Below are 24,276 nucleotides of genomic sequence, written 5' to 3'. Positions count from 1 at the left end.
TGCAGTCTTCCTGTATATGTTAAATCATCTCTAGAATACTTATGATGCTTAATACAATGTAAATACTATGTACATACTTGTTATATTCTGTTGGTTAGGGAATAACAAAAAGTCTGTACATGTTCAGTATAAACACAATTTTTTTTGAATATTTTTCATCCATAGATAGTTAATTCTACAGAGGATACAGAGGGCCAACTATATGCTTTAAGTTCATTTTCTTCTGTTAAAGTGAAATTGCATTTAATATTTTTAATTAAAATAGCAGGGAGTACATTTTATTTACATTTTTACTGTAAAAACTGTTTTCATTTCATCCCAGTTTTACCAGTTTATCTGCCTTTAACTTAGATACTTATGAAGAGGCATCAGGAACAATATTGACCAAATGTTAATACATAGTTGTTCTTTCCCAGGAGCAAGATAGTATAATTTTTGCCTTGTTCTTCATAGTTTTCTATATTGTTGGAATTTATGGTAATGGGTGTGTATCAATGTTATAAAAGCTAGTTTTTATAAAAAGATAGTTCTTTTAAAAAGAAGATGGCAGGCAGTTAGGAAGAGCTCAATAAAGGATGGGGACATGTTGAAAGGAGGTAAGAGCAATGTAGAACACTGGGCTGGCTCCCTGACCAGAAAACGAGCATTTGCAGGAAAACTGCTGGCATCTGAACAAGGGCTCTAGATTACTTGTTAGCATTGGACTAATGTTAATTAATCAGTTTGATCATTATGGTTATGTGAGATGCTAACAAAAAGGGAAGCTGGATGAAGGGCAAAAGGAAATTAAAATACTATTTTTGCAAACAAATCTAAAATTATTTCAAAACAAAAAAGAACATGGAATTGTATTAAATTGTTCAAGTAAAAAGTTGGGTTTATCTTACTTTGAAATATAAAACCTATTATTCTTGTGAAACAAATGCATGAGCAGTTTAAAAATGGTCAATAACAAACACACATAATGAGTAAAAGTGGTTATTATGTACATGCTGATTTTTTTTTTTTTTTTGGTGGTAGTGTTGGGGATTTAACTCAGAGTCTTTGCACTGAACTATAGCCCATAACCCTTTTAAAATTTTTTATTTTCAGACAAGGTCTTAGTAAGTTGCCCAGGCTGAATTTGAACTCGAGATCTTCCTGCCTCAGTTTTTCAGAGTGCTGAGATTATAGGTGTGCACCACTATACCTTCCTGGTATACTAATTTTTTATTTATTTTATTTTTTCATAGTACTGGGGATCAGATCAAGGGCCTCGTGTATGATAAGCCAGTGGTCTATCACTAAGCTACTTCCCAAGACCTTGATTTTGATTTATAGTTTCAGAGTTCCAGGATATTCTGGTAAAGAAGTTTGTTATGGTAAAGTGTTTAATGTCTGCAACATACACCCCCTCGTGTTAGGAATATTTTAATAATGTTTTGCCTGTCAAGAACCAAATTAATTCTATACAAGTAGAAGTTTATATACTTCTTGCACTTTTCATATAATTATTAATACTTCTCCCGCTTACTTTTAAGATTTTGCTTACTTTAATTAGAGGAATAGGGCTGGGGATTTAGCTCAGTGGTTTCGCTGCCTGCTGCTTAAGCGCAAGGACCAGAGTTCGATCCCCAGTACCAAAAAAAAATTAGAGAAATAATTAAGCAATTAAAGCACTGTGCTACATCTCCAAGTTAGCAGAAAGTGACAAATATATGCTAGGTATTAATAAATCATGTGAGCCTGGTGTTTGGGATGCATGAAGGGGACAGATGGACTGGTCCAGGTTGAACCAGCAGTTTCTTTGGATGAGCAGTGACCTACTTTTTATCAGTCATAATATTCTTTATATTCTTTATTTTGGAGCCATGACTGAATGATATCTACACCACACATTACAAGCCAAAACACTCTCTAAATGTATAAATAAGCAATGCCCATACATTCTGATTGTTTCATAAAGGAACTATTTTTAGAAAGACCAGAATAGTTGCATCCCAGATTCATTGTAGAGAAATTCCCTGGTGGATTCTGACACAAACAGAGAGAGAAAAAAAAAATGAAAATCTTAGAAGCCTATAACTGATGAAATAAATTGAATCCCCCTTACTTGGGAAGAGTACTGATTTCTTTCTTATAAAAGAGCAATAATTCACACCAAGAAGAGAATACTTATTTACAATAGTTGTGTCTGGGACGTCTAAAATACTACTGTTAAGTCAAATGTCAAGAATGTTAATTAGCTAAAGGAAAGGGAAGAGGGAGTGGGAGGTGGGGCAGGCCATCCACCAGCTCCCCCTATAAACGGCAGGGTGTCTCTAATTCCACAGCAAGTACGTGGAGGCATTCTGGGAACAAAAGATAATAAATGATAAAGCATCTAGCAAAGAAGATATGAAGAGTGCTGTTCAAAGAAATTTATTAAACAACGCACCGTTCTAATTATCTGCCAAAATTTGAGTTTTAGTTTGTCTAGTTTATCAACCTGTGATTACTATGTGAGTGTTATTTCAGCTTTTCCCATTGTGTTCATGCTTTGGATTAGTTCACAGCCTCTGTTAAGATAGTTTCTCCAAAGAAAATTTCAAAAGGCAGAGACATTTTTAAAGTCTATTGGTAAGTTTAAAATTCTAAATGTTCTTTTTAACTATCAGCTGATAAGCCTAGGCAGTAAACCAGGAAGAAAGACATACCCACATTAAAATAGGTTTTAATCCTCAGTGCATTTCTGTCTTATTTAGATATTGTGGTATGTGGAAATTTCTGTAGATAAATTGGACAGTTAATTTATTATTTTATTTGTTTATCTATCTTTTCAGTCTTAGAGTTTCATCAAAACCAGCCCTTGTGCAATGTCACTCCAAATTCGAGAGTGGCATTGGACAAGTCAAGTCTTAATGATATATACTGTATTTGTCTTTTGTCCTTCAGTGTCTTCGTTGACCTATAAGTTAAAGATCCCTTGTGTCATCTCACGCGTCACTACCAAGTCCATTCTAAGTTAGGTCCAGTTAAAAAAACACACGATACACAAGCTGAATAAAGACACACTCCAAATGTTACATTTTCAGGAAAAAATGCCTGAAAATGAATGCATGTATTACTATGAATTCGTGTTAGAGATAAGCAAAACTAGTGCGTTAGTGATAATTAAGAGTAGGCAAACATATACCTCACCAATGCAGTTATTCACATATTCACTGGGTAAATATTTAGTGCAATCCCTGAGCCCTGAGTCAAGGGTGTAGCTATGAATCCATCCTTTCTCTGTTCCTGTCTCCCTCTCAACCTTCTCCCACAGCCTACAGCCTCATGCAGAACTGTCAGCGGTTTAATGATTGGGCAAACAGTTGAGCCCAAAGCGAAACTCTCTGCTATATCATTGACATTTGCTGATAAACGTGTGTTAGGTGGTGGTGTTTTCTCTCTACCTAGAGATGCTCCACCGTCCTGGTGAGGAAAGAAAACTGGTCTGAAGTAGCCCTGATTCGGCCACCAGCACCCCTGTCTCTCTGCAGGTGTCGGTGGGGACTAAAGTCGGTGAGTGCATGGACTTGACAGAGAGCAGTAGCGACCTAGAGATCTGCTTTTCCTTCCATTCTATCGCACTTGCAATGTGCAGCCAGCAACAGGGTGCAAAGCTAAGGACCTGTTCCAAGGGATGAACAATGTTGTGACCGCTGAGACAACTGTGCCACCAGGCCATATTCAGATGTCACCCCTACCCTCAGGAGAGCCAAGCCCACTGCCAGAACCGCTGGTCTATTTGAACACAGCGTTTGAAATGAGTGTCAAAAATGATGCATTGGTGAGAGGCAGGACCACTATCTGATCTATCATCCAAACCAGACACTTTCCAAAGAGGGCACTGTTGATAAGCATGCCAGATCAGCAGGCACAAGTGGATCCAGCTCCAGGTGAGTGGGGACACATGACTGTGCTAGTGGGAGGAGACCTGTTCAGGATGTCAGCCTATTCTCTCTAGTAGGTTTGCAATTATGGAGCCCTTGAAACATTTATATCTCCCTCGAGGCTCCACCTCCAGGGTTACACTGCCTGGAAATGATTTTGAGGGTATATTTTGGGGCAAAACAGACTTGAAGAAAATGTGTAGCAATAACTACAGAAGTCACATTTCCATTGGCCTTCCCACAGCGGTTGGAGGGGATTCTAGAATTAGAAAAGAAACCAAAAAATGAAAGACCTGCTCTAAGGGCTTATTTTGCCCTTCAGAAAACAAACACACAAAGTGGCCCATGGGATCTTTCAAAATGTTTCCCATTCATCTTCTACCTCTTGTTCATTCTGTATGCATGTGACTGGTGCTATCTTATTTCACTTGATGAGAAAAGTTGTTTTATCTCTAGCCTAGAAACTTTGATGTAATTTGTCAACAGGAAGGAAATCTATTACATGGGATTTGCACATTCTCTTTGCCAGAGCACAACTTGCTGACTAGCAGCCATCATTTTATGCTTGCATCTTTCTGCATTTGAAATACCTTTGATGTATCATCTCAAACAAAAAATGCAGTCAGTCCACAGCTCTAATGCCTGAGCTGCTACGGGAAGAGACAGGGTTGTGGCCAGGGACAAGGGGGAGTGTAAATAAAGTAAAGGCCTGGGCAGAGCTACAAGAAATATTTAGCATTCCTGGCTTCCCACAAAGGCTAGGTCAAGGAGAGGGAAGGAGCAGTTGAGATGGAGTGTACACCACAACTATTCCTCTTCGGGCCAAACCCAGTCCGCAGTATCACATAAACATCCCCAGTGGGAAGACCTTGAGTTTATTCCGCTGAGTGGCAAATGGTCAAGGTAATTACACATGATACCTGTCTGTCTATCTGCAAGACAGGGTCATGCTCTGTGGCAAAGACAGCTGCTGGTTTCATAGCTATGTGTTAAATCCACTTATCCTAGCAATTGTCAAAGCTACAGTCAGAGCACTCTCTGTTTAAGGATTGGAGCACTAAAACTCAGGTTCTCTGGGCTCTAGTCAAAACAACGTCCATTTTCCTTATGATGTGCCCACAGGTGTTCTGTCTCAGCACCCTGATGTCAACTTTTTGGATGGGGATATTTGAATGGGAGCTGTGTGCACCATTACTTGCCTGGGTAGGAAACTGAAGATGTCTCTCTACTCTGAAACTCTGGTGGGCAGAAACCCACCTCATCATCCATAACAAAAACAACCATGCACCCTCAACACAAAAACAGCCATTCAGTTTCAAAGAGATTTGGTCACAGGCAGACTTGCTTTCTGTTGCCCCTCTGGTCTCTTCAGAATACCACAACCCCTGCCTCAGGACTTATAAAATGCTATATTGAGCATATTTCCTAGGTTTCCAGCAGTGGGAATTTCCAGCTACTGGAAATACCCAAGGCCAGTGTCAGCTCATTTGTTTTTCTTAATTTGAGTCTCTGGTTATCCACCAAATAGCAGAACCTATTTGTTGCTGGATTGTAATAGCTGCAAGTGTTTTTGAGGCAGATACCAGAGCAGAGGATGTGAACAGAAGTACTCATGGAAGCTCGCACTCAGAGGTTCAGCACACTGCCCAAGGTGTTTGTATTAATTAGTGTTCTGCAGAGACATAGAACCAATAGGAGGTGATGGATAGATACATACACAGATGGATTTTTTAATAAATTACCTCACACAGTTAAGGAGCTTGGCAAGTCCCAAGACCTGCAGGGTAAGTTGGCAAGCGGCAGACCAAGCAGAGCTCATGGTGTAGTTCCAGCCCAAAGACAGTCACCCTGGAGGCCCAGGAAGAGTAGATATCTCAGTTCAAGTTCAAAGGTATGGAGAAGTTAATATTTTAATTTGAAGGCTGTCAGGTAAGAAAAGTCCACTCTTGAGGGTAGGCCAGCCTCTTTGTATTCAAGCCTTCATCTGTGTAGATTGGGCCCACCCACATTAGGAAGAGCAATCTGGTTTACTCAGTCCACCCATTTAAATGTTAAATCTCATCTGAAAACATCCTCACAGAAACATCCAGGTAACATTTGACCTTATACCTGTGACCTGGTCAAGGTGACATCTGAAATTCACCATCACAATGCCTGGGCATGAAATAATGAGGCCAGCTTCAAATCCAGGTCCCTCTAATTCCAAAACCTGTGTCCTTTCTACTACTGTGTAAGTTTCTGATTTTGTTCTCAGGACACTTAAGCACTGCTAAAGATATAAGATGTGCAAATATAAAGACTCTTCATAATAAAGATGAGAAATAATGTGTTACATTATGACAAATAATCATATTAATCAGATAATTTACCATTGCTGCAAAGTGCAGGCCTTGTGTACACCAAAGTTTTGCTCCCAATGGAATGAATGTCTTTCTTTTTTTCATTCTGAATTGAGAAGAATCTCAAATGCAACACACTATCTCTCCGCCCACACGGAGGCCTTAATTTAAAGGAACCAATACCCTCTAGTGAAGACCCTTGCTCTGCTCAGAAAGCCCAGCTGCCTGTCAATGCCAGTTAGGGAAAAGCTGAAGAGCTGCTGAGGGTGGGCCCATCAACAGCTAGCAAGGATCAGGATGCTTTGCTGTTACCATCAGCCTAGCACTAAATTCCTTTCCATAAGCATTTGCTGGGTACCTGCTAGATACAAAACACAACACAATGTTGAAACATGCTGAGATTACAGGGAAACAAAGACCCACATGGTTAAAATAGAAGGGGCTAAGAAGCACAAATATGCAAGAAAAATACCAGATGAATGGATACAGCAACATTCTCTGGCAGTTCCTAAAAGGGGTGACATCACTGCATCAAAGTGGGGAGATCAGTGGAGGTGGTATTTGACATAAATCTTGGAGTATGTGTAGGAGTCCAACAGAAGGGGATGGGGAGGGAAAAAAACAGGAGCAAATGCACAAGGAGAAGGGGATTGGTCAAAACGGCAGTGAGTCATTCAGTTTGTCTGGACTGTAGAATACAAGAGAAGGAGGAATAGGAGCAAGACTTATTTCCTTGACAAGGACATTACCCTCAACTTTGTAGGTAAGATCTGTCTTTTCAGCGTGTCCTCCTGAGCAGGACCAGACTCCCCCAGTCAATACAGCTCTTGCTTGGCGGTCAGGAAACCAGCTGAGCTGCTCTCCTCTCTGCATGCATGTGAGGGCCAGTGACCCGGGTGACCCAGAAACTCAGCCTGGTGTGTGAGAAAGAGCCCACTGCCCTGGACGGCTGATCAGATCCTCTTCTCTTCTGCTTTCTCTCTTTCCCAGGCTGGGTCAGCTCTGCCTGCAGTTAGAGGTCACAGAGGAGCTTACCTCTCACCGGGTCCTTTATCCTCTCAAGGCCCCAAATCTCCTAAGGTGGGCAACCAGCATCACTTTCTATCTGGCTACAAATACTAGCTAAGGCTGGTGATGACATTAATGAAGTCGTAAGATTTTTGTCTTTCGAATGTGGCTTGAGTGTTAGTCTGAAGTTTAAGACAAACCAGAACAAAACAAGACAGATTCAGTTTCACTGCAACTTAGGTTGTTGATTTCCAGGCAAGTGCCTTCTAAAAACACGCCAGGCACTATTCCCCATTGGTAATCTCATGAGGAGAAGTGAGCATTCGAAAAACGTGCTTGAGCTTCTCCCTAATTTCACTGCCTTGTGGGAGCATTTGGCTCTAAACTCCACCCTGACTCCTCAGCTGTGACTCCTGCTGCACCTAAAAACTCCCTGGAGGGTTGTTAGGTGCCGGGGCCCACTCTGATGCAGTGAAACATGTCCAGGCTGAAAATGGAGGCCTGTGCAGTTTTACTTTTTATATATCCTCTTAGGTGATTATTGTACCCAGCCAGGACGGAAAGCCACTGCCTTTGGCAAATGCTTTATAATATTTTTGCCTTCACACTCTCTATTCATGGGATCCTAGAATCTCAAAAGTTGGGAGGGATCTTGGTGATCAATCAGTCTAGCACTTTCCAAAATTATGGTCTAGGAGCTGGGAACAAGTAGGCAGCATTTCCCTGCCTTATATGACCAGAAACTGTCTGCTCTTAGACCATAAATTAACACCTCACTGCTTGAGGAACACAGGATTGGAAATGCTGGCTTGCCACAAGCCCACTCAGGACGATTCTGAACTTTTGGTCTCGCTGATCCCTGCTTGTGCTGCTTCTGGATGATCTCTCTCTACACACACACACACACACACACACACACACACACACACACACACACATACCCCAGCTTGGGACAAGGATGACACATGGGACACTTGTGGGAGATCCACATTCTAGAAGTGTGCGAAGCGGTGTAAGCGGTGTGTGCAATGGTCTGGGTGATCTGGCCTTTCTCTAGGTATTGCTTTAAGATAATGCCATCATAGAGCATTTCAGAGCCACTGAAGAATGGATGCTTCTTCCCCACCCCGGTAAGAAATCCTAAATCTTGGGACTTGGGAACCAAGAATATCTCCTCCACTCTTTTTTTTTTTTTTGGTACCAGGGATCAAACTTAGGACCTTGAGATTGAGAGGCAGGCCGCAGAACCACTGAGCTAAATCCTGGGCCCTCCTCCATTCTATCTTGAATACAACTTCCTAGTTGGATTCTGAGGAATTCACCTCCAAACCCAGTGCCTTTCCACACTGAGTTCCTATCCATACTCAACCAGGAGCGTGGAGCATGGGAGAAAAGAGTGGGGAGCAAGAGGAAGCTGGGAGGGTGGGTGGACAGAATAAGGGTTGGTTGGGTCCCCTCCCTCACCCAGAGCTGTGACTGCACGTGACCCACTTGCTATCTGACACTCCATGTGGCATCAATTAAATGGACCCTTCCTCTAATGATGCAAAGACTATTCCATTATCTGCTTTACACCCTCAGGAAATCTAGCCTGGTGTCCTGTTCCAATTGTTCAGTTGCCATGTGAATAATAGCAGACCAAAAGTGACATCTTTAGAGAAAACTGCTTTCATCCCCCTTACTGTGCCGGGGAAACCCCTCTTTCTTCTAGGAACAAAGCTTTTTGGCTCCTTGGGGCAACGCTAATGCTCCTCAGCTCATCAGTGAAGTACCGAGCTGTTCTGTGACCCCAGTACCCAGAAACACTCTTAATCCATTTACTTTCAGACCCTTGCCTAGAAATCTCTAGGAAGCTTGACCACAGCCTAGGTCCCCAGGCCCAGAATTTTTGTAGCAAGAAAAGCCATTCTAACCTGAAATTTTTAATAGCAAATCAGTAAAACGATCCAGGCTCCAAAAAAGCCCAGGCAAGGCCACCCCAAGCAGGCCTGTGACTATCACAATAGGTGATTGTTTAGTGTTTTAATGAGTCTCAAAACTTCCTACATAAGATCAGCCTCCACTTCAGCCCTCTTGACAGACTCCAGTAAATAACATAAGTTGACAGGAATAAAACAGCTTGCTCAGGAGCAATTGAGTGGAATTAGAATGAACAGACAAGAAAGAAAAATTGGCGCTTGGGTCACAAGGAACTTTTTGTTAGGAACGCTCTGGGGGATTTGGTGGGATGTGGTCCCGCTGACTAATCACCAGTAAAGAAAGTTTACAGTCTGTCCACCATGCCAACATCTTTAATAACTTGAAAAGCACAAGAGGTGGCTGTTAATTTCAAAGACAGTTATATGAAGCTTTTATTGAGTGTGGCACAGAGTACATAGTTAGCAGCCTGTGAGATAATGAACCCTTTAAATACGGCTTTTTAAGAAACAGCTTTATTTTTGCTTGAGCTAAAAGAACAGAAATTTTCTTCTCTTATTTTAAGGCAAGAAAAAACTGTATATGAAGTTAGATCTCTGTTTTTCACACAAGACAGGCCACTCTCTTCATTGAGGGCATCTGCTATGCCCCACACAGAGCCTTACTTATTCAGATGGACTGGGCTTTGATATTGTCATGACACTGCTTTCCCAAGGAGGGAGCAGATTGGCGAGGAAGGGGTTACACGTGGGGAGGGGCACTATCCTAATTCTCCTTTGAACACTGGTTCTGAGGTCTCCTCTCCCCACCCTGAGCTGAAAATGCTGAGAAGCGGAGGCCCTCGTGCCCGGTAAAGTTGCAGTGTGAAGAAACCAGGTCACACTAGTGAGCTCTCTGAGTTAGAGAGAGAGAGAAATGGCCCATGGAAAGAGCATGATTTCACAAGCTTCCCAAGAGAAAGCTGGGGAACGGAGGCCATGTGGAAGAAGCAAAGTGGGTACAGTTTGCCGTCCAGCCTAGACCTCCATGGCCTACTCTCACTTCTTAAAATGAGCTTTAGATGGACCTAAAAGCTCAGAGCTATGGTAGCAGGAGGGCAAGGGCAGACCTGCCTTCGTCCCTAGCAGCTAGCTCGTGAGCCGTGACATATATTGTACTTTTATTCTCCCCCGCCCTGTTGTCCTCTAGTCCTTCTTTCCCTCTCTCCCTCCCTTTCTCTCTCTCTCTCTCATCACTGTTATATTCAGTACTAAGCAGGGTGCTGAGATCCGGGGACAGGAATGTGAAAAGGCCACACATGGCCCCAGTGCCAGGACATACATGCAGGCCAGCCCACCTGAGTGCAGTCTGCAGGTGGACACGTTCATCCCACCTGGGCCCCACCTACACCCTTCCCCCTGCTAAAGTCTGCTGTGAATCACAAGAGTGGCTTCAGCTATGGGAGGGAGTACAGGAGCTAAGCCTCAGTGGGACCAAATGCTACTGACCAAAGAGTGAAAAACTAAAATAAAACATAACACGAAACAGGCTTTCTCTGAGCCAGTGCTACGGAAGGGAAGGAATGATGTATACAAAGAGATTAGTTGAAGGAAAATAAATTATTTCCTGCTTCAGCTCTGGCAACAAATGGAGTCTTTCTCATTACCTAATTCAGTCTTGCTGGCAACATCCTTCACTCTGCTTCTTTCTCATTGGCTTTGCTCTGAGTTTTTTTAAGATCCATTTCTGCCCATCACAGAATATGAGAATCTAGTGGTTTCCAGGGGCTGATCCTGAAAAGGGCACCAGGCTTTTCCTTTCCCAAGGTGGAAGTGCTTGAGAGCCCAGGCAAGCCCCTTTTAGAAGTTCTGGTAATTCCAGATCTGGTGAATTCTGGGCGAAATCTAGCCTCACCCACCCTGAGCATTTGCCACACACTGGGAGCCACATCAGTGGCCGTGGGAGTCTGGAATGCCTAGGAAAGCATCTGCAGATACACTGTATCGAAGCAACTCTGATTCTTGCTGGCCTAGGATGTGCAAGGAACTGGGAGGATAGTCCTGTTCTAAGAAAAGAGAGAACTGATTCTTTTATGGCTATCAGGAAGGAAAATGATCTCTGGGTGTCAAATTTATTCTTCCACAGGTCTTAACAAAGAAAGGGAGATTTTCATCGCTAAGTGACCACTCAGTGCTTCCTTCCTGGCCAATATGGGCCTGGTGTGTGCAATGGAAAGGCTGCCACCTGTTCCTCACCCTCTGGGTTGGTCAGACTCGGGGCTGGACGAGAAGATGGCTGTGCAAAGTCAGGCTCCCAGACAGCTGGGGACAATGCTGGGTCCCCAGCCTATCGACAGCCATTTACTGAGCCCCTGTCCTTGCCAGGAAATCTTCTGGACTTTTTGTCTTGCAAATTAGCCATTCAAAAGCCAGGGACATCACACACTGTATTGCAGCCCTATGACTAACTGGGATCACTTCTCACTGGCGTTTATCAGACTCGGCACGATGAGTCTGGTTAGAGAACTTTCCTCCCCAAGTTCTCCCTTTATGGTGATTGCTCCATATTATTTGTTAGAAGGCTGTGACACCAATGAGCTTATCTCTTGATGTTGTAGATGTAACAAGTTGATGCTAGCCAGTGAGTGCTGGCTATGCCACGACCCCTTTCCTCTGAACATATGCAGCTGTTCTAGGGGCTGGAATTTCACCCTTCATTCATTCATTCATTCATTTCTTTATTCATCTACTGTGTTAGTTACTTTTCTCTCATTGCTGAGACATAATACCTGACACCCAAAGTTAAAGGGGGAAAGGTGTATTTGGCTCACAGTTCATAGAGGTTTCAGTCCATCATTGGCTGGCTCCAAGGCAGGGTGGCACACAGCAGTGGGGCAATAGCTCCTGGAGGCAGAAGACAGCAAAAGCAACAAGGGAAGTTAACAGCATCTTTCTGCTCCTTTTATTTTATTCAAACTACTTAGGGTGGGTAGCACTCACACCCTTAATCCTAGTGCCCTTGGACCTAGCCTTGCACTATGAATCACTCACACACTCTAGATTCAGCCACCTCTGCAAAGCCCCACCTAAAACTGTATGAGGCTTTGGGGGCACATCTAAACCCAAGCTGTAACATCTACAAATACTTACTGAGCTACTGCTATGTACCAGGCAATTCCCATAGAAACCACCTGGTGGTCTGGCAGCGCCCATACTGAATACTCACTCTGAAGAAGGTACTACGGATCCAGAGGAGGCCAGACAGGCCCAGTCAGGCCCTGGAAACATCAGATGGCAGGGCAAAGGTGATGGCAAGCACTCCTAAGTGGAAGAGTCTAGAAAACCCACGGAGTGGCAGTGGGGAGAAATGGCTCCAGGGTTGGAGCCTGGTGCCCCCAAGCCTTAAAGGGTCCCTGTCAGCATTCATACCGCCCTCCCACAGCACTTCCACTCCAGCTCCTGGATACAGCATCCCCATCACAGCACGCTTGGCCCTTCCTGTAAAAGGAGACTAAGCGAGGCTGTTTGGAATTCTCAGGTATCCCATCCTTCCATTTCACAGAGTCTCAGAGAAAAGATTTTTTTTTAAATGCACAGCACTGTTTATAGGCAGGTTAAACACAAACTCAAACCATTTAATCATTCAGTACTCAACAGTGTGGTACCAGGAAGCTGAAGTAAAAAGGCCTTGGCCTGATTATGACACTCAAGTGATAAATCACTCTGATCAGAAGAGGATGCAAGAAAAGTAGCAGAAAAGTCTGTCTCTGCCACCACATGGCTTTGATCTCTGGGAAAGCGGATATTAGTGCAGACAGCAGTTCATAGGTCCTGATTAGTCCGCTCATACTGGTGACTGCAATTTCCTGGTAGACACAAGCACAAAAAAGTCAATAAATGTTGGGGCAAGCTCTATAAAACCATCTTTTCAGAAAAGCTCAGTTGCATAAAGGAAAATTGCTATGCTAGCCTGAAGACAAATATCTACAGACACTGTGCTCTGAGTCCAGGGAGGAATCTCATTCACAGGATTGCAGGAAACAAATTATTATAGTCTTAAATAAGATCTTTTAATGGGCAGCAGCAAATCAGTCCAAATGAAGACAAAGGCATTCTTAACTGAAAAGATTTTCTTATTTTGTCCCCAGAATGCCACCAGCCAGGCTTCAGACAGCTGACTGCTAAACTGAAGCCTCTGGCTTACACAATAGTTGAGTCAATTTGGTGGAAGTTCAGATTTCTAAACCACTTCTTCATTTGAATCCCTGAATGCTTGTCTTATATTTCTAGGCAGGCAGTTGATATTTGGCCATGGTTTGCCTTTGTTCCTTTTGGCCAAAAAGTGCAAATGCAGCATCACTAAAACATCTATAGAATGTGTGGCCAGGCTGCAGACACTGGTATGACAGGGAACACAAGTGGCCACAGGTCCCAACTGTCCTGAGACAGTCCTTGTTTGTGCCTGTTGCTCTTGGGTACTGTTCAGGTTGCGTCTGTACTCTCCAAAGTCCCCAGTTGAGATAATGAATGATGGTCTCTTTGAGAGAAATCACTTCCCCAGCCCCGGGTACCATTTGTAGCAATGGACACACAGGAATCCTTTATTTTGGATAAAACAAAGGGCTGTGTTTGACATGTGGAGTTGAGTCCAGGAGGAAGACAGAGGTAAGGGGCCCTGGCTTGACCCCTTAGGTGCTACAGACCATGCCCTGGAGAAGATGAGGCCTAGGCTGCAGGGCCTCCCCTGAAGAGGGCTCCGGTGAGACCTGGGGGAGAAGGGGCCTTCCTGTGTCTGTGCTGAACACAGAGGAGCACCTGATGGTCACTAAGTAGGCACAGGGCCCAGGGGCTTGGACGCATGGGCTCAGCAAGACATTACACCCACTTATCCCTGAGAGTACAAGAGACAGCCCCAGACAACCCCAGAATCTTCCCAGGAGGCCCTGACAGCAGAGCAGGGACCCATAGTAATGTAGCCAAGGACCAAGAGCCATTGAAAGGCAGGTGTTCGCATCAGTGTGCTTCATCCATAGCACCAGTTGGCAAGGCCCGAGAAAATTCAGCCTTCAGGTGGGTAGGCATTTTGGGAAGACAAAGACATGGCTTAAGAGCTGTGGTCATCTTCCAGCCCAGGTCCACCACGTGTGGGTAATGAGCACTCTGTGATCAGCTGTCCCTGAGTACAGCCTCCCTTGGGGTGTTCTCTCCCCTGTCAAATCAAAGTTCCTCCAGGGCAGGGAGATCTTTGCCTCCCTTACAGAACCTAACCTCACTTTGCTCAGAAGCTACTCAGGCAATCTTTGTTGAATGAATAAAAGAAAGATAATGATATACAGTGCATTTAATTCTCTAGCCAGATTTAAGGACTGACATTATAAAGGAAATGGGCGAATTCACAAAACTTTCTGGTCGTTGGCATCCTGCTTTAGTCCAGGAAACACACTTTCTCTCAGTATCTCTGTTTGTGACTAAGATACATTTAAAATCTTTTATTTTTAATTAGCACATAATAATTGTGCATATTTATGAGACACAATGTGACACTTCAATACATGGATACAAAGTAATAAAATCAGAGTAATTAACCTATCATCTCAAATATTTATCAATTTCTTTTCTCTTAGCTATTTTGAAATACGCAATAAATTAGTATAAACAGTAGTCATGCTACGGTGGTATAGAACACTAGAACTTATTCCTCCTCACTGTATTTTTGTACTCCAAAACCATCCTCTCTCTATGACCCCTTCCCAACCTCTGCTAACCACTATTCTATTCTCTACTTACGTAAGATCAACTTATAGCTTCCACATATGAGTGAGAACGTGTAGTATTTGTCTTTCTGTGCTTGACTTATTTTACTTAAAATAATGTCCTCCAGGCAAGCTTATCAAGAAACTAACAATAAAACTGTTACATGATCCAGCAATCCCACTATTGGGTAAAATTCAAATGGAAAGGAAATTAGTATGCTGAAGATATATCAGCATGTCTATGTTTACTACAGCACCATTCACAATACCAAGATATGGAATCAACCTAGATGCCCATTAATAAATGAATGGATAAGGAAAAGGTGGTATATATGCACAGTGGAATATGATTCAGCCACATAAAAGAATTAAATCCTGTCATTTGCTGCAAGTTTCATTTTAACTATGATTTTTTTCCCTGAGGCAAAAATTACTGCATCATGCAATGAAGGTATGCAAGGATAAGATATCTGAGAGACAGTTTAACTTACCAAAAATGATGCAGACTTGGGTTGAATGACTGGTTTGGAGGCCAAGTCTGCGTCCTTCTTCAGGGGACCATTTTGGCCAGAGAGCAAGGGGTGATGACCCTCATCCACCACCATGCTGGTCTGCAAACTGAACATTCATTATTGATACGTATTCATTTATCTAACCACAAGATCCCAGCTCATCTATTTATCTTCAGAGGATGACTTATACTCCATGTCATCCTACTATTCTTTAGTACATATCAAGTTCAAACCTACCAGCCTTCAGAGTGGACAGAGAGGAGCTAAAACAATCTCTTCTCCCGTCCTAGGAGCTGTGAAGGTTTTGGAAATGGAGGACAAGATCCACTTCTCTCCAGACTAAGACTTTGTGGGGCTTCTCTTTTGAAGTTCTGAGTTTAAAGCCCAGCTCCTCCACTTGACTAATTGTATGGTACCAATCTCGTGGAGTTACTGGGAAGATAAAATGACATAGTGGCACTGAAAAAAACTGAAACACATAATTTTTAATAAAGACTAAAACAACAATAGAAGCCTTAAATTATAAATTGAATGCATATGAGGCCTATGTATCAGGAACAGTTCTAAGTTCTTAAACACATCACGTTGTAGTTAAATGAAGAGATTGGGATGCAAAACTAGGGTGTTCAGGCCACTCAACACCTTACTCTCAATCTCTGCTTGCATTCCAATCGCTCTACCTGCCACAGGCTCAATTAGCACCAGAGACTGCCCTGGGAGGAATGCCAGCTTCTTTATATAGCTCCTTTTTCTCTCAAGTAATTGAGATTCCTATAGTTTCATACATGATTTTCTGGAATTTGAATACAGCTGTAACAGAGATTAGGCCAGAGTCAGGGTTTCGTGTCCCTAGAATCTGAAATTTCACAAAGCCCTCCCCCAGAAATTCTTGGATGCATTATCAAAAAGTCCCCCTGAACTTTCTTAACTTTGCCTGCCTGAGCTCGTGAAGAAAACACTAATTATATGTTTTGAAACCCAAAAAAGGAAAGCGACAAGGTCACTGAGGCCAAGAGTTCCAGCCATGGCCTCAGTCTCCCCTGGCATAGGCCCCAGGGGTGAGCTCGCCTCGGACTCCCAGCCGGGAAGCACCACCCGGGTTTATTTTCAGAGGTGGAAACTCAAGTCGCAATTATCTCCTGTCACAGCAAATTAAAAGCCCAGGCGCACCCATCCCAGGAGCTGGGCAAGCGCAGGGCCATAATGACAGGCTGGGGCTGGTGTGTTTCCTTGAAAGGCATGGGCCACTCATGAGACACACAAAATAAACAGAGACATAAAAGTCCATGGAAGAGGCCCACAAGTGAGAGCAAGAGACCGTGCCAAGATCAGAGAGTGCATTTTTCTTCCACTGGGAATTGAGGACTGTGGCAGCAGAAAGCATTCGGTTAAGTTTTGGTCTGTGCTTATGACAACGAGGTTTATATTCTCTCCCTCCCTCTCCCTCTCTCTCTCTCTCTCTCACACACACACACACACACACACACACACACACACACACACACAGGCCATTTCTGTGGCTTTAAGATCATTGTCCCCACCTAGCCAGGGCTTTGGCTCAAGATGCCTCCTTTATATTCAATGCCAGAGTCATCACCAGGAGCTTAGGCAAAACTCACCTGTTTGGGGAAATATTCCAGAAGGTGTGCTCTAGCAGCTGCTTTCTGTACCTGACTCTGCTGTTTCGTGCTAGTGGAGATGTGCATTGTGTACATTTCTAGGAGTTCTTTTGATCTTTGTTGTCTTCAGAAGTACAGATTTTTATGCCACACATGTTTGACGTCCAAAAAGTGTTTTCACATCCACCATCTAGTTTGATCTCACCTCACCTGGCAAGGTCGGTGGATGAAGAGCATCATTTCACATGACACCTGGGAACTTATACAGTGAAGTGGCCAGGAGCACACTCTGTGGTTCGGGCAGCTTCCTCATCTCTCTAAGCCCCAGTTCTCTCATCTTTAAAAAGAGGATAAAAGTAGCTCCTGTCTGTGGGTTATTTTAAGAATTAAATGAGACAACAGAAGTAACATTTTTACCTCACACAGAATAAGATCCCAGTGAAATTGTCATTATTGTAATGATGATGGAACTCAGTTTCAGAGAACTTAATATACAAGAGTGTCAAAGTTTGATGAGGAAAGTGAAGGGCTTGAGGGCAACAGATTCTGGTTCTGTTTGCTCTGTGTCTTTGGGGAAATCATTGCCTCTCTGGGCCTCAGTTTCTTCATCTTTTAAATAAGAGTAAAGACATCATAAACGTTAGAAGTGCTGATAGGGTTAATTTCAATATGCTTTAAAACATAAATTGTAATATGCTTCAAAATGTTAATATAATTAACTTGGCTAACATCATGCATCAGGTCAGCACTGGAGCCTGGTTTCCTTAGTCTTTACCACCTACCTCTCTAGCAGGCTATCCTTTCTGCCCGAGTCTCCTGGAAACCTCTGTTAGTGCTGTTGCCTGACTGATGGGCTCCACACCTGGATTACAAAGCACAGCAGCCCAGGAGCGCAGGATTGAGCAATGATGGCAGCCTCTTCCTTTCTCCTCCTCACACTTAGAGCATTGGTATCATGCAGAGAAAGCAGAACTCAGAAACCATAGCCACCTCTGCTGTTAGCCAAAGAACAGAGGAAAGAGTGAGAGAGACTTAACTCAAAGGATTAGTTTCCCTGTAGCACATTAGGGGCAATGGCTGCACAACTGAGCTGAATGGGCAAGGAGGAATCTCAGACTCTACACAGCAGCCTGTACTCCCAAACAGGCAGGCTTTCACTCCTGTTTTCCCACTGGCCTGTGGGTTAACTTTTCTAAAGCCAGTCTCCTTTTTGGCCTTCAGAGAGAATGTTGTCTGGTCTCCACTGCACAAAGTTATTTCAACCTTTTCTTATGCCCATGGTCAATTCCAAAGTAGAAACTAGCAGGACCACTGAGAAGAACCCTTGACTTTTACAGCTCAAAGGGCAGCAACCTGCTTTATACATGACACCTTGGTTGGGAAAGACTTCAGTGATTTTCTGATCCCCTGCAGACAAAAATTCCTCTGACATGTTCATATTGACCCAGACAGGGTGAGGTTTGGATTACATGGGTCAGTCTGTCCTGAAATATCTTCTTTCCACTCACTCTGCTTCTATATCCATTTTTCTAAGCATTATTTGCTGCAGAATAACTTGGAGGTCTCTGAGGAACTGATCATACGATGAAGAGGTGATGTTATAGCTTGTGTCAAGTGTCCCCCTAAAGCCGCATGTGATTATAGGTGGGGCCTTTGGAAAGTGATTGGATTATAGGAGTATTATAGCTGACTTGCTGTAGGAGGTGGGACCTGCTTGGAAGAAGCACATCACTGAGGGCATGACCCGGAAGGTTATATCTCCCTTCTCAGGTGCCCCCTTGACTTTGCTTCTTGGCCACCATGACTTGAAGGACTTCTCCTCTGCCATGCCCCTAAGCCATGCTGTCCTGCCTAGGAGCAAGCCAACCATGGGCTGTAAATGTGAGCCACAATAAATCTCTCTTCATTAAGTTGTGGGTTCAGGTATTGAGTCCCAGGGACAAAGATAGTAACTAAGACAGGTGAGTATCTCTCGTGAAATGGCAAATAAGATTGGTTGGGGTTAAGGACTGGGAGGTTTCGGCCCAACTTAACTATGAATTCCCAGCACTATGCTGGAAATCTTATCAAGACTTTCTGTCAGACATATTTGCTCTGACTCTATATTGGTCATATAGATGAGGTAGAAAATAATGATTCCCTGAGGTTGGAGCTTGCTCCATGTAAATTATGCAATATCTGTTTTTAAAAGAATTATATGTATCTTGGATTAAAATGACCACCAAAAGGGGTAGAATCAACTATATTTAGAACAGAAAGATTATATCATAAATTATTTTCAGACCTACTTTTATTGTCTATACAATCTTACCATTCAAACGTATCCCTATTATCTTACCTTACTTATGTTTCCAAGAACTATTTTCATACAAAAAGTTACCCCAAAATGTAGTGGATGAAAATAAAATCCATTTGAGCCATGTTCAGCTAGACAGTTCCTCTACTGGTCCCACCTGGGGTCATGTTGGCAGGTGGGGGAGGATAGGGAATAGGGAGAAGGGCTGACTGGTCCCAGCTGGCCCATTGGGATCTCAGTGGGGATGGTTGGACAGGGACTTTCTTTCCATGTGGTCACCCATTCTCAAGGAGACTAGTCTGGGCTTCCTATATGGGAGTCACAGGGCATCTGGGAGTTACAAACACTCAAGTCCCACTGCCACCTCCACCATATTCTACTGATCAAAGCAAGTCACAGAGCCAGCTAGGATTCAAGAAGGAGAAGAAATAGATTTTGCCTTTTATGAATGGAGGATGGATTCCTGTTACATGGAAGTATGCATCTGTATATGAAATAAATTGCAGGAGCCTTATAATCTAGCACAGGCACAAGTGCATACTTAGAAATTATTCCTTTCATCCTTTAGGAATGACTTTTTCTTCAGTGGTAGGAGCAAATGGAAACTTCAACTGGAATAAGTAGAGATATACATTTGTATGACATCAGCTGTTCAAGTACGGTGCACAAATAATTCCTATTTTATTCTCAGAACAACTTTATGACAAGTCTTATTGCCATTTTGTTACTAGAAAAGCTGATGTTCAGGGAGACTTAATGACTTACTCCAAGTCTCTCAGTTATAGGGAACAGAGCTAGAAGTTTCTGCATCTGTAAAATGGGACTCACAAAACTCCTCAATCCGGAGGACAGGATGAAGGACTTTATGTGGAAATGGCTGGTAAACTTCAAAGCACTGTACAAATGTTTGCTGTTTTCACTGGGCCAAACAGAGTCTTTGTGGGGAAAAGAGGTTCTCTAGATAGGCTCCAGAGTCATCTGAGCCAGATGCCAAATGTTGTACGTCTCTCAGCTGCTCTTTGCTTTGGCTTCAGACCAAGTCCTTCACCCAATCTCTTTAGTGATCATGGAAAGGAAAGAGCCCCACAGGCCAGGTTGGCAAGTCAGGGCATGCTGCAGGTGAGGACAGGCATGCCGCACTTTCTTCATGGCTATGAGTTCACCAAAAGAAGAGACTGAAGCCGGGCACCAACCGCCTTGCTGCTATACTCAGTGGCTTTTGTAGCAGGTGAGGGTGAGAAAACATACATGTTTTTAAACAAAAATTTGATTCAAGCTCACATACACATCTTCGAGCTGTTCTGAGCTTACTTTTTCCTTTTCTGTAACTTATTCTGAATCTTTCCATTTTGCCTTATTTAAACCCTGTTCCCTTATAATTATCCCTTTTTCATCTTTAATGTCTATGTCCAATGTTTCTTCTCCCTCATTGTCTTATCTGATATCTGGATTCTTTATGTTCCAATTCTGTGACAGAGCTCATTCTTCCAGAAGCCAGGAGGGTCAGTTCTCTCCAGTCTCTTCTCTGTGTATCTACTAACTCTCCTTGGGTAAATATTTCACCCCTTTGAAGTCCATGGTGCTACTCAGATGAAACCTCCTTTCTCTACACTGCCCTGTTGCTAACATCTGTCATCCTCCCACCAGTCATTACCATCCTTTTTTGAGAATTCTACAATCTCACTCATAGCTTATCTGCCACCACTGAGGACAACTTCAACACTCAGCCAACTTTTGAGACTCGGTGTTAAGTTTTAAAACCTCACTTCCCTTCATCCATATACCTGGACAGCCAAATGAAAGCTGAGTACACTAGCTAAAGGCCTGACACCAGGAAAGGGAATTAGATATGCAGCTCATTGCTGAGGGTGGCAGAACCAGAGCCTGAGGTGTGAAAAGAGGCAGGTTTTGCCTTCTAGCCCAGAGAACTCCTGGTAGAGTCATCCACTGAGGAGAGAGGCTGTCTTTCAGGGGAATTGGTTCTAGTTACAGAACATATTTCCAAAAGGAGTCTCATGCAAGCAACCAAAGTCAGACTTGCAGTCAGGAAATCTGGTTTTGAGTCTTATCACAGTTCCTTTCCAACTAATGGAAATTGGATAGAATTCAATTTCCCTAAATCTCAGTTTTCTCATACTTAAAAATGAAGGATGCTATTTGTTGTCACATGAAATTATAAAAACTAAATGCAATCAATAGTGAGAAAATGATTCTAAACTCCAGGATATACAACAAATATCACTATAAACCCTTGTAAGACAAAGTATATAATTTATGTAAATCCATTTTTTGTGTTTTAAGCCAAAAATAAAGAGAGAAGACAACTAAATATTGATTTCTGGATCAAATGGTACATCGAATGTGTTCATTTATTTCCAGTCCCTCCTAAACTCCTAGATATTTTAAAGGTATAAACCAGTCAGGGTGAGAAGAATAAGAGAAAGGACAATAAAGGCAGTATGTTGCAAGCAAGGGTAAATAATGACAACCTGAGACGATGGAACCCTCAGGTACTTTGAGAAGCAGAGATGGAATGCAGTGATATTAAAAATTCCTAGAATAATTAGCCTCCACAATCTGGGACCAGGATTGCATCTTCCAGGCAGAGGATTAGACATGTTCTCTCTGGGATATCTGATCACAAGGGATCACCTCAAGATACTAACATCGGGCTCCAGCCACATGACCCAGGGGAAGCCCGTACTCAGCAAGAATTAGTCATGTTTGGAAGCTTCCATCAGCTCTGTATTGGCTTAAATCTAAGGATAATCAAAGGCCAGTCAGGCACAGCGCCATATACCTGTAATCTCAGCTACCTAGGGGGCAGAGGGGGGAGGATAGAAGGGTTGAGGCCAGCTTGGGCGACACTGTGGGACCCTATCTTCAAAACAAAACAAAGATCAGTAGATATATAAGAAATGCTTCTAATAAAGAGAGAAATGCTACTAATTTTTCTATGTTGAGGGTTTTTTTAATTTTAAAAGTACTTTATAAAGTAAGTGCAGTACAACTTATTTATGTATTATTGTAAACACGGAAACAGTAAAAACAAAATACCCCATCCAGGCATTACCATGAACAGCTGAATAAAGTCAAAATGAGTGAACTTTTCTGTGGATCACAGCGAGCAACTACACACAGTAAAAACAATAGAAACATCTGGCTTTAACCCTTCTGCAAAATCAGAACTTGCATTTTGAGTTACAAGGATTAAAATGTGGGAGATCCTGGATATTCACCGGATCCCTGCATTCTTTCCAGCTCGTCGTCTGTTTCTGGGCTGCTTGTTGCAGAGGCTTTTTCTTGGTTACTGCTCTCAGGACCTGTCTCAGGTACTTTGTTTCCTGGCTCTGACAGCCGCATCTTCTTCACCTGCCATCCATCATCTGGGCCTATAGCTTTGCGCTTAGTCACCTGTGGCGTCCTAGCCGGACTGGCTTCCGGGGAGTGAGCGTATTCTACCATCAAGGTCAGCTTGTCAGCCACCTCGAGATCGTGCATGACATTACATCTGCTTTCATGAATCGGTCTGGTTTTCAAAGAGATAACACAAGAATGAAGAAATTCACAATCCAGAGAAAAGGTCCGCAAAGCTTGACAAAGAAAAATGTTCTCTTGAGGGTCTTTTTGGACATTCTTCTCTCATGCTGCTTGAATCTGTACTTGCTGCCTTTTTAAAATTTCTTGTTTTAACCTGTTTACATCCTTTATTAGCTTCTCTACTCCTCATTCACTTCCTTCCACTTTATCGCATACATCCTTTTATTCTTCTTGTAGAGAAGCATACATTTCATTTATCTTATGTACCTCCTTTAAAGATCCATCTTCTTTAAAAAATTCAGAGCTGTGTGTTTTTACTGCTCTGCTAAAGCCTGTGGATGTACAGGAGCCGATGTAGTTGTATAACCCAGGGGCTCAGACATGCCCAGGTTGGTCACTACTAAAGGGATCCCCTTCTGAGGTTGGTATAAGGCATGTTCCAGCCAATGAGTGGAGCAACTTTCTTTCGGTCACTATGCTTGATGTTAACAAGAGAAACACAAGTTCCTGGTTCGAAAGGTGCTTCTGTCAGTTTCTGTGAAGCAGCCTCTCTCTAAACGTCATGATCTGATCTGTGTGACGACGGAACTTGTCCCAAAGTACCACATTCTTTTCCACCCTTGAAAGTATTTTCTTCAGTGCATGGTTATTCACCTCACCTGAAGAGTTATAAAAGCTAAAAAGCCGGTAGCAGGGAATATATTTCTGAATGTCAATTGTATAAACGACTTCCACATCGTCCATCTGGGAGTCGGTAATGCTGTTTTTCGATTTGCCTTTCTCTTCCCGGAAGAGAAACCCGGTGTGGAGGTGCTGGGAGGGGAGCGCTCCCAGCACGAAGCCCCGACAGCGCGGCCGCAGTGCGCGAGGGCCGTGACTGTATGTTGAGTTTATATCATTTAACTATATTGAATTCATTTTTTGGTGGAGTCTTTAGGGTTTCTCATATACAAAATCATGTCTTCTCCAAACCGAGACAATTAACTTCTTTTTTCTGTTGAGGATGCTTCTTTCTGTCTGTTCTTTGTCTAATTGCTGGGTAGGGTTCCCAGTACTGTGCTGAATGGAAATGGTAAGGGTGGGCATCTTGTCTCGTTCCTGCTCTTAGGGGAAAAGCTTTCACCTTCTCACAGTGACTATAAATGTTAGCTGTGAGGCTGACTTTCCTTCTATACCTAGAAGGAAAGTTGAGAACTTTTATCATAAAATGCTGTTGAGTTTTGTCAAGTGCTTTTGCTGCATTTACAGAAATGATCACATTGTTTCTGTCCTTCGTTTTGCTAAAATGATATACCAAATTTATTAATTCACAACCTTATACTCCAAGGATAGGTTCCACTTGATCACAGTGAGTGATTCTTCTAATGTGCCATTAAATTCAAGTTACACGGGCCGAGGATTTACCTTAGTGGTTCTGGAGC

General features: G+C 42.9%; 1 pseudogene; it reads right to left on the bottom strand.

The window, feature by feature from the left end:
* Positions 1-22,385: 22,385 nt before the first annotated feature.
* On the bottom strand, positions 22,386-23,649 carry LOC101708020 (BRCA1-A complex subunit Abraxas 1 pseudogene; annotated as a pseudogene).
* Positions 23,650-24,276: the final 627 nt, after the last annotated feature.

This window comes from Heterocephalus glaber, unplaced genomic scaffold (assembly GCF_053883595.1).
Source record: "Heterocephalus glaber isolate CG9 unplaced genomic scaffold, H.glaber_assembly_v1.0 deba00001457, whole genome shotgun sequence".
Taxonomy (NCBI): domain Eukaryota; kingdom Metazoa; phylum Chordata; class Mammalia; order Rodentia; family Bathyergidae; genus Heterocephalus; species Heterocephalus glaber.
Note: the sequence above shows the minus strand (reverse complement) of the source record. Positions and strands in the feature narration are given on the sequence as shown.